The sequence below is a fragment of the Peromyscus maniculatus genome, chromosome 20 (assembly GCF_049852395.1).
Source record: "Peromyscus maniculatus bairdii isolate BWxNUB_F1_BW_parent chromosome 20, HU_Pman_BW_mat_3.1, whole genome shotgun sequence".
Classification (NCBI taxonomy): domain Eukaryota; kingdom Metazoa; phylum Chordata; class Mammalia; order Rodentia; family Cricetidae; genus Peromyscus; species Peromyscus maniculatus.
The window spans coordinates 63,064,019-63,076,719 of record NC_134871.1 but is presented as its reverse complement, the minus strand read 5'-3'; the positions used below and the strand labels follow the sequence as shown (position 1 = coordinate 63,076,719).

General features: G+C 49.5%; 1 protein-coding gene across 3 annotated transcripts in view; it reads left to right on the top strand.

Moving 5' to 3' along the window:
* The window catches only part of Prickle1 (prickle planar cell polarity protein 1), a 97,261-nt gene that overhangs the window by 66,955 nt on the left and 17,605 nt on the right, over positions 1 to 12,701 (top strand). The window contains exon 1 of one of the 3 annotated variants that reach the window (XM_006974318.4): positions 10,491 to 10,663. The exons of 1 other annotated variant lie outside the window; for it this stretch is intronic. The gene's annotated coding sequence lies outside the window, so the exon portion shown is untranslated. Of the gene's footprint in view, positions 1 to 10,490; positions 10,664 to 10,877; positions 11,261 to 12,701 lie in introns of those variants that run through there. One more of the 3 variants, XM_015993187.3, reaches the window with a different exon arrangement.

Below are 12,701 nucleotides of genomic sequence, written 5' to 3'. Positions count from 1 at the left end.
CCATCCCGGGGACGAGAGCCCCTGCAACCATCTTTAATTTCAGTATGACTGCGAAGTCTGCCCAGTCTGCCTCTAAACCGGATTCTGCTTGCTCTAGAAAAGCAAAGTGAAGTGACATGTGGTTTGTGAGTCTGCGAGTCTCCTTAGCCTGGCTTGCATTAGGAAGCTGTGGAAGCTAAATCAGAAAGCTCTCCAAAGAACAGCCGCGGCGCAGGGAAGGGAGGGCGCAGCGGGGAGAGACAGCTGAACCCCTCCAGAAAAGCACATTCCGGTATAAAGTGGGGGTCCTTGGTAGTTGAGAGTAGAGAACAGAAAAGGAAATAATTTTTAAAAGTCATAACTAAGACGTACCCCAGTTAAGTCCGATCCCAGATTTCCCCTTTGAGAACTATTCTAAAAATTAAAACCATGTTAAAAGACAAAAAACAAAAGCCCTAACTGTCCATCATTCCCAGGCCTTCCTCTACGTTAACTGCTAGTTCCTCAACTACTCTAAAAAATAAAAATAGGGGCTGGTGTGTAGTCGGAAGATTTCCTGTGTCCCGCCTGGCCCTCGGACTATGCGATGGCTCAGTGGTTAGAGCACCGGCTGCTCTTCCAGAGGACCCAGGTTTGATTCTCAGCACCCACATGGTGGCTCACAATTGACTGTAACTCCAGTCTCAGGAATTCTGCACCCGTCTTTGACCTCTGTGAGCACTTGATGAGTGTGGTGTGGTGCATAGACACACATGCAGGCAAAATGCCCGTGTGCACAAAATAACAACAACAAATGTAGAATAAAATGAGGTCTGCCACCAAGCGCCTCCAGGGAGGGCTGTAGCTGCCACACGTGCAGAAGGCTGCTAGAGACAGCATGGCACAGACCCAGCCTGCTTTCTCCTCATTGCTCCCGGCCATGCCAATGGTGGCAGCAGCTACTTCCTCGCCATGCCAAAAGAGCTCACAGTCCAAGTAATGCATGTACGGTTATATAGAATTCCTCTGTGCCTTGTATTTCCTTCATAAAGTTGTTATTCTATAGCTCCAGTGTCCTGGGTCATTATACATGTGACGTTGTGTTTCTTTTCTGTGAGAACTCTGATTAAGCACCAGAAACAGAATGATATGGAATATATATATATATATTGGTTTATATATTGGTTTTTTGAGACAGGGTTTCTCTGTGTAGCTTTGCGCCTTTCCTGGAACTCACTTGGTAGCCCAGGCTGGCCTAGAACTCATAGAGATCCACCTGGCTCTGCCTCCTGAGTGCTGGGATTAAAGGCGTACGCCACCACCGCCCGGCAATGGACTATATTTTATATATTATTTTATATTAAAAACATACTGCACAGCCAGGCAGTGGTGATGCACGCCTTTAATCCCAGCACTCGGGAGACAGAGCCAGGCGGATTTCTGTAGGTTCAAAGCCGGCCTGGTCTGCAGAGCAAGATCCAGGACAGGCACCAAAACTACACAGAAAAAAACCCTGTCTCAAAAAATCCAAAAAAAAGGGTGAGGTGGGGGGGATATAGCTCAGTGGTAGAGCACTTGCAAGCGCAAGGCCCTGGGTTTGATCCTCAGCTCCAAAACAACAACAACAACAACAACAAAAAAACCATACTGCACAGCTGGGTGGTGGTAGCTCACTCCTTTAATCTCAGTACTCGGGAGATAGAGGAAGCCAGATCTCTGAGTTCGAGGCCAGCCTGGTCTACAAAGCGAGTTCTAGAACAGCTAGGGCTACACAGAGAAACCCTGTCTCAAAAAAGCCAAACCAACCAAACAAAAAAATGCCACCATACTGTGCCTCATGAGAGGAGTCCTTAGGGATCAGATGCATGTCATTTTGAAGGATCTTGGACTAGTATGAAGAGTATGCTTCTTGGTGTTGCTTATGTAGCTATTTGGCCTCTTTAAAGAAAAAAATATATACGTATTTCACTTATTTCTTTTAGGCATGAGTGTATGCAAGTGTATGAATGTTCATGTGCACACAGATGCACATGGGAGTGGATACATATGTACATATATATGTATGTAGAGGTCAGAGGTCAAACTTGGGAATGCTTCGGTTGCTGACTGCCTTGCTTTATTGGGATAAGGTCTCTCACTGATCTACTTACCAAATCACTGGCTAGCCAGTGAGCCTCGGGGATCTTTTATTTCATTATTCTACCAGCAACGGGATTTTAAGCATGGGTGCCCCCATTCTGCTTTTGAAATGTGGGCTCTGGGGACCTGACTCAGGTCCCTCATGTTTACAGGGCAAGCACTCTCCTGGGAGCTTCTTCCCAGCCAGCGCTGACTTCTTTATTTTTTGCATGGTAGTTCCCTCTGAAGAGGCTGTTTAACCATATTATCAGATCCTTTAAAAAAAAAAATGCATCAAGCCAGGCACCAGTGGCGGTGGTGGTGGTGGTGGTGGTGGTGGTGGTGGTGGTGGTGGTGGTGGTGGTGGTGGTGGTGGTGCACACCTTTAATCCCAGCACTCGGGAGGCAGAGCCAGGCGGATCTCAGTGAGTTCGAGGCCAGCCTGGTCTACAGAGCGAGATCCAGGACAGGCACCAAAACTACACAGAGAAACCCTGTCTTGAAAACAAACAAACAAAAAGTGCATCACTTCACATCCCCAAAATGCAGTGCGGCATATGGCGTGAAATCCATCCTGTATGTTGCTATCACTCTTGACTCAATTGCTCCGCACTCTCGGACGCACTCTCCCCAAAGGTAGAAGGCTGGTGAGGTAGCGGTAGCTCGGTGGTGGAGCGCTTGCCTAGCATGCACAGAGCCTAGCTCAGATCCCCACACAGGGCAAAGCCTGTCAGGGGCTCCTGGGAACCTATCAGATCCTACTGTAAGAAGACTAAAGCCTCAGAAATAATGGGCCATAACGATGTGGCTTAGTCTGTTCTATCCACACTGTAGTCAGTCCTAAGCTGCCACTAGAGTTTATGTGGGAGGAAGTGGATTCTCCACAAGCCTACGTTCCTGGTCCTCACAGGCTCCTGCTACCTAAGCTCATCTGCAGTGAATTTTTGTTGGGCAGCATGTCTTCAGATCTGCCCGTGGGCGCAGTCAGACAGCTTATTGATTCTGTGGCTGCTTCCCCCCGCCTCCTTTTCATTGTCTCCACCGAAGACTGTTAGTTGATTTTTTTTCTTTAATGTATTATGGTCCTATGACTTGAACTGTAATCAATTTTATCTGACAAGTTTGTATGGCTGCATTATTTCAGTGTCTTTGGCTCTCAGGAGGTCATGTGAGGTAGCAGAAAGGGTTATACAGAGTTGCAGTGGAACAGATCTTGAGGTCTGTCCTTGGTGCCACATAATCTGACGTAGCTGGGGAGTGGATGGGTGAGCCGCTGACTACATGCAAGAGTGATATCTGAGTGAGAACATAGGACACACTGATACCGGCTGTCACGAAGAGGCAACAGGGCATCTGTCCTGCGGCGATCTCAATCAGCCAGTTGTGTTGCGTTTGGACAATCAGATGTGTGTCTGCAGAGATTGGAATGGCACCATCAACTTCAGAAATTCAAGGAATCTCCACGGCCGCCGGGGAGGCGTTCCTAAGTGTTATTTGCCTTGGAGCTACACAAATGTTTGGTTCTGCAGGTCAGCAAAGTAATATATTATCAGTGAGCTGCCCTAAAGGAGGCTGACAGCCATTGCTTCAATGTTGGCTGAGACAGCCTGGCATTCAGATTCCTAGCATGTTCTTCCATGTTCCAGGGCTGCTCCTCAGGGGAAAGTTAGGGAAGACAAAACATTTTACTCGGCCGTTTATCAGTTCTGCCATGCCGGGTGTGACGGCACATGACTTGTCCCGGTATCCTGGAGGCAGAGGCAGGCAGATCTCTGGGAGTTTGAGGCCAACCGGGTCTACATGGGGAATTCTGGGCCATCCAACAGACTGTCTTGAGAAACAAAATCTGCTTTAGAAACAAATTGTACAGTCGCTCAAGAGGACATGCGGATTTTAACCCAGGCTTTCCTACTAATGTATCTAGCTGATACATTTGAATAGCAATCCTCCCTTTTCTTGTTTGTAAAATGTGGGAAATAAGTTCCCTTTATGTTTTTTTTAGGGATTAAAAAAAGATATGTACAGGACTGACTTGAGTGCCTAGGATACAACTGCTCTGTGAGGGAAAGCTCCAGTATGTAAGGAGGGATCCACTTGGGTTCTTGCTCAGTATATCACCAAGATAATGACACCACATGATATGCCCACAATAGCTCTAGAACTGTTCTAGGAAATAAAAAGCAGGAATAACTGTTCTAATACATGTTTTGACGCCCCGTTCTATGCTGATGTAGTCTACCACTGCCTCTGAGTCACAAACTGCTCCCTGAAAAGAAAACGCTGTGCCAGGCCCTCAAGGAACACCACAAGGAAAAACTCCTTCTCCACAAAGGGTGTGGATGATGTCTGAAGTTCCAGGTCAGCCCAGACCCCATCTGTACACCCAGCAAACAGCGTCTCCGCCCGCACTGGGCATCGTGAAGAATGCACACACAGCCATTGTTTTCTTTCTCTGCCGCCACCTTCCACCCTTAGCCTGGTGGTCAGGCTCTGCCTCTGCCTAGGCTCACTTCAGCGTCACCATTTGAAGTCCTGTGAGACTGTTGCTGGTCCCCTTTCCCTGCTGTGTCTGGAAAAATTATCTTTGAGTGTAGCCCATAGCCAGCTGCCTGCGGTCTTGCATCTGAAGCGGAGTCAAAGACTGTTGGATTGGACGGTTTTTCCTGGAGGATCTTTTGACTCTTGAGGCCCGGGAAAGAGTCCACCCTGCTGCCTGGCTTCTGCTGCCTGGCTTCTGCGCCTCCCCTAAATTAGCCGCGTTAGTCTGTCTTCTCCATCATTGTATCTTCACTGAGCACGGTGAGCTCTCAGGAAGCATCCAGGTTAGATGGCCCCAAATTATCAGCTGACTACTCGAGGTGGGATGCTATTTGCTGTGGTCTGTGTTAATTCTGCACCGCAGCCCTAACTGTCTTTATTGAAAAAAATAGCTGGACCCTGAGCCCTTTGGGATGGGATGGCAAGGGAGAACGGGAGCCCTGAGGAGCGCTGACAGAGCTAGAAAGCACGCTTCTTTCGTACTCCGTGTAGCTCGGTGGTGTAGAGCTTGCCACACACGGTCAATTCAGTATCCAGTGTCTGTAACAGATATGTATGTATGTGTATATATATATTCCATTAATATTAACCAGGACATCCTGCAGATGCATACTCACTGGTGTAGATAGATTCTAAGTGGTCCACGGAGCCTCTGGTCTTTTCCATAGAGATACAGCTGTAGAAAGGGAATCCTGTCACTCTGGGTCCTAGAATTCCTGGCAGAAAATAGTAAATAAATAAATAAAACGGTGGAGGGGCTGGCCTGAAGAAGACAGCGGCCCTGAGGGAGGGGCTAGTGAGGTACGTGGAGCAGTGCGGACACAGCATGGCAGCCTGCTGGACTGTTGTGAATTCAGACCTGAAGTAGGGGTGAGCCAGGCTGCGGGGTCAGCACAGGGTCAGGAGACAGCCCCGCAGGGCTGCAGACCACCCGTTTCAGAGCCAGCGAGGAGGTGTGGCGAGTGGCGGGGGACTGGGGGGATGCCCTGGACAGCAAATGGAAAGGCTTCCTTCTTCCCACGGAAGTAGGAGAACAAGTCCGAGGAAGAGATCCTGAGTAAGAACGTGATGTCCCGTGAAGGAGAATGGACACAGGAGTGGGGGACTGTTTGCTCTTGTCCCCAGGCACGAGGCCTGCAGGGTAGACCGGAGACGTGGGGCCTCGACGTGTGCACGGGTTTGCCACCCAACCCTGTGCTCAGAGCAGTGCCCACCCTTGCCGGGAAACACCAGAAAAGAGAGGGATCTTGGCAGTCGCTGGAAAAGTGTAGGCCAGGAGGGTGCAGCCGGAGCTCAGAAGGCTCCGGCCACGCCCCGCATGACAAACACGGAGGGTGTTGCTTTAGAGATCAGGGGCTCAGAAATCAAGATGCACCTATCAGTTCAGTGCATGTCGGATCTCATAAGCCAAAGCAAAACCTAAATCCCTTTAAATAGTAAAACTAAACATGGAAGCCAGGTCTGACGTATCATCCTTATCATCTGGGTGCTAAGGAGGCAGAGGCAGGAGGATTGCTGCAAGTTCGAGGTCATCCTGGTCTCTCCAGTAAGTTCCAGGCACCTGAGCTACATAACAAGACACTGTTTTACACACACACACACACACACACACACACACACACACACCACACACCAAAAACTTACACATTGAACCTCAAATTAATTGACTTAAAATTATTTTTTTAATTTATTCACTTCTGGTGTCTGTGAAAGTCAGCGTGTGGCTCTTCTCTCTGGGGTCCCATCTCTCCTTATGGGGGGACCCAAGGATTGAACTCAGGTCGTCAGCCCTAGTGAGTGCTGTTACATACTGAGGCATCTTGCGACTCGACTTTTCCTCCTCCTCCTCCTCCTCCTCCTCCTCCTCTTTCTCCTCTTCTTCCTCTTCCTCATTTCCTCCTCCTTCTCTTCCTCCTCCTTCTCTTCTTCCTCCTCCTCCTCACATAGTAGTGAAGTTTAAAGATGTTTGTAACACACCCGAGACCCGACAAAGCTGAGGCAGTTGGAGGTCAGACTCTGAGGCAACTTTGTCAATTACACTGGACACAAGTCTGTTTGTCCAGCATGTCTTCGGGTGTGAGCAGAGGTATCCGAGAGTCGTTGGGATGGAAGGGTAGAGCAGGCCAAGGTGGCTGCTGGTTTTTACCAGCTGTTACCTGAACAGACATCAGATAAGCAGCCCAGGTCTGTATTCTTCACCCGGTTGTGCCCAGGTCTCCGAACAGCACCGCTCTAAGCGCCCACCTGGTGTTAGTGTCGAGGTGGGCAATCAAACTCTTAGATAAAAATCACAACAAAAGCCACTAGAGCTGATGGAGTGCTGGGAGCCGGCAGCTTGGCGTGGAAGAGGCTGGGGTTTGTGCGTGCAGGACCTAGCCCAGACTCAGCCTCTTAGAGGTGGGACGCTCACCATCACAAAGGCTGGCTAGCCTTCGGGAAGTGATCTGTCCCAGGGTTAGCAAGTACCTGCTGAGAGAATAGGCAGTTAACCCCCTGACTACAAACCCTGTGCACCAGGGTACTTTGAAGTGAAGATGGCCCCACTCGCTGAAGTAGGGGTGGGGGTGGGGGATGGGCAGCTGGGAGGTTTGGAGTCATAAATACAATGGAATGATGGAATGGAGCGTAGAAACTGTTGAAGAACCAGTGCTCTCTAATCATGATGCTTTAAATATAATCAAAGGGTAAAGAAAGTAATTGGAGACCTCGTGGAGCTGAAACTTATCATAAGCCTCCATGAAGGCCCCTAACTCCAGAAAAGCCTTGCCACCTGCCTTCCAGCCCTTCCCCGGGGTGGAGCAGGCTCAGCTAATAGGAATGAGAGCTTCCAAATGCTCAGTGGTCTCCCAGGCCACAGCGGAAACATTGGGTTCCAACTTGCAAGGATGAGACGGCTCACTACAGTTATTCATTCCTCCAGCGTTTGCCCTGCTGATCTGGACAAGAATGGTGACTGATTCTTCCACAGATGTAGGATTGGGGGACTCTGCGCATTGTGAAAACCACATTGTGTCCTACACCATGCCCCTACCGAAGACTAAATCCGTACTTGTTCGTCAGCTGCCTCTCAAAGTTACGTGAATGAGATGACATAATGAATATTGCAGCCAGCTCTCTCTGTTTTCAGTTTTAAAAAACTTCTTCTAATCAGAAGTGTGTTTTTCCTGAACACTGACTGGCATTTCATTCTTAATGCCTTTAAAATGTTTTGAAATCAAGAGCAATACAGCCTTAAAGCTAAGAAGGAAGTCTGTACTTTGCTTCTGTGTGTGCATGTGTGCATGCCTGTATGTGGGGTGTGTGTGTGTGTGTGTGTGTGTGTGTGTGTGTGTGTGTGTGTGTGTGTGCTCACCTGTGGGCGACCATTTGTAGGCCAGAAGTTAACACTGGTTGTCTCCCTCCACGGCTCTCTCTACCTTACTTTAGAGACAAGAGTCTCTCACTGAACCTGGAGCTTGTGGTCTCAACCAGACTGGCTGGTGAGTGAACCCCTGGAAGCTGTGTGTCTCTCTACAACCCCAGCATGGAGGTCCAGATGTGCTTGGCCACAGTTGGCTTTTTACACAGATGCCAGGGATCCCAATTCCGGTCTTCATGCTTGCCCACCAAGACCTTTACACAGTGAGCCACCTCCCCAGCCCAGGAAGTGTTTTGCCAAAGAGACTTCAAGGTCACTATAGGTTTCCTTATAGCCTGTGCTTTATCTATTTCTACCAGACTCAATAAGCTGGCATTTGACAAAAGACTAGCTCTTTGTTTCTCTGCCCTTGTTTTTCTAAAACAGCCCATCCTTAGGACAATGGCTGAAGCTTAGAAACGGTGTTAAATGGTGTTAGAAGTACTGGGATAAGGTATGGACCTGAGAAGAACGTGGTGTAAGAATCATTTATTCCCTTGGGCTCACTGCACTGCTCTGATCTGCGCAAGGCACAATGCTGGAGAGCACAGCAGTGAACTCCAGAAGTTCCCCCAGAGCAGAAGACAATGACGCAGTGACTAGGCACCCAGTGCCAGGCGGTGCTAAGTGCTGCCAGCGAGGCCAAAGGGGCGGGTGACCCCGCGAGTACCGCAGGGTGGAGTAGGGAGCTAAGCCCTGAGAATTTCTGGGTTTCCTTTCTCAGCCCCCTAAAGTGTGATCTCAAAGCAACTGAATATTCCACCTACCTGAAACAAAAGGGTACCAGCTGGGGGCCTTGCTCTCTGTCTGCATAAATTCACTGTTGACAGTGGTGCTGCCTTTCAGGGCAGACGAGTGTCTGTTTCATTCAGATTGAAAGTTCGTAGGAAGTTTCTGACCGTCCCCCAAACTGCTTCGCTGGCAGAAACACAATGGGCAAGTTGACAGTACCTGTTGGAGATGTGGCAAACGGTATTTACAAGTAGTTACCTTGTAACACGCCCACAGTGGCTACATTTAACACTGATAAGCCTCACTCAGGATGTAGTGGGAGTATTTGTGGGTCAACATTCAGTGTGAAGCCAGTCTCCTTTAAGAGTTCTTCTAAATGGGGTCAGCCCGGCCGCATAGAATCTGTATTTTACTGACAAGCCAGTTTAGAGTGTGATGTAAATCACTAGCCGGTTGCACATTTGTTCTGAGGATGCCATTAGCTGATGAAGTCTTCTTCCCTGAGAAGCTCCAACAGAATGAAGCAGGAAAAGGGAAATTTGAGGTGTGGGGCGGGGTGACACACTCTGCTAATCCCAGCATCTGGGAAGCCAGGCTAGGCTACACAGCAAGTCTGAAGCCAGCCTGGGCCGGATGAAAAACCCTGTCCAAAAATCAAATAAAAACCACACAAGAAAACGACTCAGATACAGATACCGTGGTGAATTTCACGGTAAGGTGGGTGCGTGAGAGTGTTTTCCACAAATCCCCGTGCCCTCAGGCCAGAGGTGCTCTTTGGAAATCATCCGGAAAACCTGAATCCACTTGAATCGCAAATAATGATTTGTGATGTCTGAACTCGTGTTTTCAAACTAGTCTAACAGCAGAGCCAGGACTTTTTTAGTCTCTGTCACTTTAAAAAAGTAGCAACTTAAAAAAAAAAACAACTCAGCTTGTCCTCCGCTGCCTCGCTCTGCAGCAGAGATAACAGAATTTGGGCACACAATTATTTACTTGAGGGATCTATTTATGGCAACCTGTATATTTTTAAATCACAGCCACAATAGGCTATTGTTCTCTATATAAATAAATATATGCTGCAAAATCGTCATACTGAGTTTTAAAGTAGGAACTGCTGGCATTCACGGTGCGTTTATTTGCTGGCAGTTTAGGGAGGGTGGAGCACCTAGTGTTCCGCGCCCCTTTGCTGGCATTTCCCCCCACCTGATAAGGCTGTTGTCCCGATTAAAGCTTGTAGCGCAGGAGAATCGTGGATTTCAGCTGATCACTAATTACTAATGATCATTACTAATGATCATTCCTTTCCAGGCTCGCCTTGAGGTCCAGTTTTTTGCTTCTGAGCCCTTCCTGCAGACAGCTGAAGCCAAATTCCTCTCTTAGAGCCCCTATAAATAGCACAAGATTAACAAGAACGAGCGAGGGGCGTTTTCTTGTGTTTCAAGGATGATAGTTAAGAACCCTTACTCGCTACTTAAGTGCATCGTGTGCTTGACTCTTTTGCTTTTGCTGTTATTTACTGCTAAAAAATAAATCTCCGGCTCTAAGCCGCAGGAATTGCTTTTAAATGCAAGGAAGTCCTAAGCAGGGAGAATTCGTATGTTAATGAGCCCTTCCAAGTGAGAACTGGGGTAAACGAGCCATTTGCTGGCATTGTTATGGACAGCGTGGAGATGATTTGTGTAAGCTGTCGCCCTGTAAGGCTAGGGGTGTAGCGCCGTGGGGGAGCGCCTGCTCAGCGTGTGGGGCCCTGAGTTCGAGGCTCAGCACCGCCCCCTCGCACACTCGCCCGCGCCTGTGGCGGCGCGTGCACCTGCGGGCGGGGGAAGTTTACAGAAGCAATCGGGGCGTCTGCAGCGCGCCGGTCACAGTCCGGTGCGACCGGGAATGGAGCGCGGCTGGCCACGGGGCTCCGGCGTCTGGGTAACTTTCGTAGGACTGCCGTACGGGCGGGCGGGTGCCCCGGTGGACACCTGCCAGAGGACGGTCAGCGTGACAGTTCCTGGAAAGCAGGCGGCGCGACCGGCGGCCCGGAGCCGGAGCCGAGCTGGCGGGGGTGGAGCGCGGAGCGGCGCCGAGCGCTGCGGGCCTGTGCGCGGGGACCTTGTCGGGGGCGCGGGGCGTGCGGGGGCGCGGCGCTGGCTGGATGCATGCGAGCGCGGGGCAGGGACGGCGGGGACCCGACCGCGGGGACCCGATCGCGGGCGTGGGCGCTGGCCTCCACCGTGCTGCCCGGGACGTGGGGCAGACCGGGACGAGGCTCCCCCTTGCGGCCAGAGCCATCGCCGCTGCCCGGGCGCAGGGCCGAGCCTGCTTCCCCGGGGCTGGGTGGCCCCGCAGCCCTCCCCGCCGCTGTGTCCCCGAAGACGGGGACATCCTTCCTCCAAGCCCGTCTTTAAAGGCTCACGTTAATCCGTAGGCGGATAAAGCAGGCGGTGTGCGGAGTTTGTTTTCACAACTCAGAGCCGTGTCGCGTACTTAGGGAAGTGTTTTCTCGGGAGAACGCGTCTCACGAGCGCTGTAAGTTTCACAAAGGGGATGTTGTTCTGGAGCCAACAGGTGACGGGGTGAAACCCGAGTCTGTGTGTATACTGGAGTCAGGTCTGGCCGCCGTTTCCTTGGGCCGCCGCCGAAAATAGAAATTAAAAAAAAAAAAAAAAAGCCAGTAAGAGATTGACGGGAACACAGTTTTAAGAAAATGTGTCTCCCACTGTGGAAAATGATGGTCTTGGTAGACATGGCTTTGCGTGATTCGTCACAGGCCACACAGCATGCAAGCGTAGATCTCTCCAGAAGTGTCTCTGGCAAAGCACCATGCCTTGTCATGGGATTTCCTCCTTTTGTTAAGCAGACTGACTCCTACTGTCCTGGAATGTATTTGTGAGTGAAGTTAGAACGCTGTCGAAGAGGTTCACGTTCCCTCTTGGAAAAACTGGATAGTATTTTGGCAACGGGAGGCACATCACAGCTGGGAAAATGGGCAAGTTGGGTGGAGGTTTACCTGGAAAATACCCATTGGCAAATGCCCAAATGCCACCGTTTGCTGGTGTAAAGTGCTTTTAAGCAAAGGAAAATTGCATTAGCAATCTCCTGATAGATATCTTTGTTAGGCTTGGTTTTCCACCACAAATGAAGCCAACTTGGGTTCTGTTAGAAGTGATTTTTGTCCCTAGTAGGCCACAGGCAAGTAGTATTCATTCTTGGGGTGTGTGTGTAAAAACTTGAAAGAAATTATAACGTTGTGTGTGTTTACTGGGAAATTCAAACTTTGATTCCAACGCTTTTGCTCACTCTGGGTTCGTGTTAAGGACGTCATGAATGGAAATGTGTCTATCCAAAAAGCTGTCTATAATTTGTGTTTTGAAATCAGAAGTGGCTTCTGTACTGTCCGATTGGTGCCTGGTTACGTTTAGTTGACCTGTATGTTTAGCCTGTTAGAATGAGAGTAATTTTGAACAGGGAACCTGGAATGACAGTCTGTGCGGGAAGGCCTTGCTAACTAACTAACAGATTAACAAAGAAGCTGTTCAAGTTTGTGGCTCACAAGGTGGCAGTTAGCAGCAGGGGGCACCTAGGGAATTTTAGCCCAAATGACTTCACAAATCACTGTCTGTTCAGTAATCAAGGGTTTCATAAGGATCCTACACTTACCTCACAGAGCAGCTGGCGTGGAACTTCATTGGGAAGTATTAACAATTAAGGAGGATCTTAGACATCATATTCATGGAAGCATTGGTAGTTTTAAACATTTATTTATTTTATGTGTATGGGTTTTTTTTTTGCCTGGATGCACATATATGTGCACTGATGCTACTGATCCCCTGCAACCGGAGTTACAGACAGTTGTGAGCTGGCTGCCATGTGGGTGCTGGGAATTGAACCCGGGTCCTCTGGAAGAGCAATCGGTGCTCTTAACCGCTGAGCCATCTCTCCAGCTCCTCAACTGTTTGTTTTAGATCTG